This window comes from Mizuhopecten yessoensis, unplaced genomic scaffold (assembly GCF_002113885.1).
Source record: "Mizuhopecten yessoensis strain PY_sf001 unplaced genomic scaffold, ASM211388v2 scaffold1215, whole genome shotgun sequence".
In the NCBI taxonomy this organism is placed as follows: domain Eukaryota; kingdom Metazoa; phylum Mollusca; class Bivalvia; order Pectinida; family Pectinidae; genus Mizuhopecten; species Mizuhopecten yessoensis.
In genome coordinates, this window is record NW_018403935.1 from 9,747 (window position 1) to 14,075 (window position 4,329).

General features: G+C 34.2%; 1 non-coding gene across 1 annotated transcript; it reads left to right on the forward strand.

Annotated features, from left to right (window-relative positions):
- The first annotated feature begins 214 nt into the window (after positions 1-214).
- Trnam-cau lies at positions 215-305 on the forward strand. Its single transcript is given in 2 exon segments — positions 215-251; positions 270-305. It is a non-coding gene; the product is annotated as a tRNA-Met (tRNA).
- Positions 306-4,329: the final 4,024 nt, after the last annotated feature.

Genomic DNA, 4,329 nt, shown 5'->3' on the forward strand with positions numbered 1-4,329 from the left:
CCGAGGCCGGAAGTTTATATTTCACATTGTGTGCATGTCAACCAATCAGATTAGAGTCCCGGCACGTGAATGTCCCGTTATTTTCGGGACAATTACGCTACTAATTGTCGGCAGTCACGACTCAGCAGCCGGAGCATTTTTGAATTTACGCGCCATCTGCTTGCAACCAAAACATAACTTTATATTTTGGTTTCAATCTCCCGTTGCCCGTGCGGCCGCCTTAGCGCAGTAGGTAGCGCGTCAGTCTCATAATCACATAACAAAGAGCGATCTGAAGGTCGTGAGTTCGATCCTCACCCGGGGCATTGTATTTTTTATTCTGCCCTTAATAATATGATATAATTATTTTCATAATATGTTTTACTCAGAAAATCCGTATTATTAAAAAGACATTTGATGCATCAGATTGTATATAAGCATTCTGCGACGTATTCTTTAGGTGTTTATACATAGGGTGTACTAGGATATTACGAAGCGTCTGGTGGGGCTTCATGGCTGTTGCTATGCCGTGACCGCGATATATCCTTTGGATGGTTTCGGATATACCCTTTATATATGGGATAACCTTTTGACCTTTGTTTCTGTTCTCATCCCTAATTTGTCCTTTCCTGTTCTTCACCTTTATTTGATACTGTTTTTGTACCCGGTTTAAGGCCCATTCCGGATATGCACACGCTGCCATTGCCCTAGCGATGTGATTCTCCTCTCGTGTTTTGTCCTGTTGTTATGTTGAATTGGTATTTGGTCTTATAGATTCCCATATGTACTAGTGCGAAAACCCCAAGGGCAAACACACTATTAATTCCAGGGAACAGAAAGTGGAAATCCTGATTTATCCACCGACACCCCAATCAACTATTTAGTGACTGAAGAGAGAAAGGTAAAATAATAAAAAGATATATGTGCAACCATAATACATTTTTTTTTATATATATTTGTTGAAAGTGGCTGATTGAACGTCATGGAAAATGCAGTAGGTAATCAGCGGAAGATAGATCAGGTAGACAAAAAAGTCCGTCAAAAAGTCTATCGGAAAATCCAATCGATACGATTCGTTTGCTCAAGCCGATCTATATGGATTCGGCTGCTCAAACCAATACAGTCGAAAAACACTAACACAATACGGAGGATGACCAGCCTCGTGCTGGACACTGTTCGAACGCAGGACGGACGTTCACCGAACGGAGGCTGGACTTTTCCAAAGTAGATACTTGTTCGTAGTTATAACTGTGTCCGTGTGACTATGCCTTCGATTTAGTTTATAATCACCTGTACACATTACCTCTTACTAAATTTTTCTTTTAAGTTAAGGATAATAAGACACCAATGAATTCATCTGGTTTTAATTTTCTCACAAAAATATAAGAAAAAAAAAAGAAGATACGAAGCAAAACATTGAAAAATGTTGATAGCTTCCTCAATAGTGGTGATTTAAACATTGTCATTTATTTTAAATATATAATCGTGATCATATTTTCACGTCTATATTTTCACAGTATTTATTTAAATTGATCTCGAATCATTTTACTGTTATTGAGTCTTTAACTATCAACGAGGCTATACCCAAATCGTAATTACTGTCCTCAAATCGAACTTTATCTGATCTCAATCATTAGTGCTATTTTATCTATAATGTTTGCAGATGATCAAGACCTTTTTGTAATGTCACTTGTGCAAGGAATCCATTGCTGACTCTCTTATTACAGAGATTGTTTTCCAATTTTAAATACAAGAGTAATGTCTCCACGCATTCTTTGATACCTAGTGGTTGGTAGATTTAGCTGTCAGACGCGTTCACTAAACGACCCGTTTGTACTGGATTTCCGATGCTTTACAAGAATCATTATATACGCTTTTTTATAAAACATGTCATAATTTGAAACAAAATACGGGATTTTCCCTTAATGAACTGCAAGTATTGTCAGGCTGCTTGTAATCGACTAAAAACGTAAATGTGCATTGTCTGCGAAACACAAGAAACGACCATGCAAGTAAAATGAGACAAGTTACTAATTTACCTGACAACACCGTTTTCCATTCATGGTCATTGCTTTAGTTTTGAATCATTTGTATACGTCTTAAAGCTTATACGTAAAGAGTAAGGGGGTGTTAGTATACAAATGCTTTAATTTTGTTCTTTTGTTTCGTACACACAATTATATAAAACATACAACGAACCGTTTAATATGTAATACACAATTTTAGTTATTATTAAAAAGACAATAAAATTGCTAAGGCACATTTAATTTCAAGATGACAAGATAAATATATGATTAGTTTCATCTAAGTTAAATTCTTCTTTCGAAACCACAAGACTAAAAACACATTTGACAAAAGAGCTAATTGCATTCAAGCGTTAAAAGGTGGTATGCAAATGCATCGGTAAAAATAGCATTGAAGGCTTAATTATTTAAACAAAATATTGTTTAATTGTATCAAGTTAGACAGACGTTACTCAAACGAAAGTTCGTATATCTAGCAATAATTATTTATCTAAACACTCAATAACATCATAAAAACAAAACAAAATATGTTTATCAGAAAGCCAGACAAAGCCAATATGTACTACTTGGCCATCGTCTATTTAAGACTTATCAGTGGCTGAAAGAATGGAATATAAAGCAAAAAGGTCATACAAAAACGATATGGAAATAAGGCAAAAATGCAAAAGAAAAGAAATCTGCTTTGTAACCCTTAATATTGTTAAATATTTGTACTTTTGGATAGAGCAGCTATTGTGCTTCTTTAAGTTGTATTTCATATAAAACCTGTCAAAATACATAAAAGAAACTACAGTTTTCTATTAATTATTTAAGCAATGCCACCGCATGTTATCAAGGCTCCACTTCACTAAATGGCAGTATATTATTATACTTTTCAAAATGTATTTAACTCTAAACATTAAGTCAAGTGGTTTTATTGTTTTGATGACAAACTTTTTTTATTGATTTTGTGAGAAATTTAAAGTCAGCATCCAATGTGAGTAAAACATATAGCCATAATAATTTAACTATACCATTTTAGATTGAAAAAGAAATGCCCCGGGTGAGGATCGAACTCACGACCTTCAGATCGCTCTGTGCTATTTGATTCAAATTCACCTGACAACTATGATACCTCCGATCACCGAGACTTTGCATTCGTTTTGAATCATTTGTATATGTTGTATTACATGTATGTAAAGAATACCAGGACATCGATACGTTTTATTTAATCTATAAATCTAGACGTTAAGGTTCAACAAGCCCCCTAAAAGATGACGTAGTCAACTAAAATTCGAACCCCCTGGTAAGTCATGTTCAAAGACCTCAATTACAAATCGGAACTCGCATATGTTATTTATATATATTGAACTTGTACATTGGCCATACAAAGAATACATAGCCAGGTTAACGTAGTCAAAAAAAGGCATTGAGGCTGATGTCTTTATAAAAATAGTTCACCGGACTTATAACATGTCAATCTCTTTTGCAACCCTACTGAGTGCTGGGAAATGACTCATAATCTAAAGTTTATTTATATATCTAGGTCATGCGGAGCTTTATTTCTCTTCTACTAACTGTTGAGAGGAATTCCGACCACAAATAGAAGATATATGTTGCCATGCGTAATCATTAAAATCATAATAAAATATCCTGGTAAAACATTTTAACAAATTTTAAATAAGAAAACAATGGCTAAGTAACCTTGATCGATAAATGAACTTGACATGATGTGCCATTTGAAAACATTATGTGATTATATGAATGCGCTAGACATGTTATAAACATTGAAGCTGAAAAATACAATAATGTTTACAACAAGTCTAGCTCTTTTATTACAATATTGAATGTTAAGGAAGGACATTTTATATGAAGTTTAAGTAGTATTTATGGTCAAATGTCTGTGGTTATACACATATATACCGTTAAAATATGTTACTCTGACGTTTTACTATGATTTTTGTACATTCCCATAGCAACAATCATCTATTTGTGAGGCCGGTATGCCTCTCCACACATAGTTAAAGAGAAATAAAGCCCCGCTTGACCTAGGTATATAAATGATCTTCAAATAACATGTCATTTCGAAACATTCAGTTGGGTCACTTAGGAGATTGACATGTTATAAATCTGGTGAGCAACTTTTATCATTACATCAGCCTTAATGCCGTATTTTTGACTTCGTTGACCTGGTTATATACCTTTTTAATAGCTCATGTACAAGTTCAATGTATTTAAATTACATATATATATTCCGATTTGTGATAAGAATATTTGAATATGACTTGCCATGGGGTTGAAATTTAGGGTGACTATTACCTCTTTTAGGGGGCTTGTTGAACCTTAA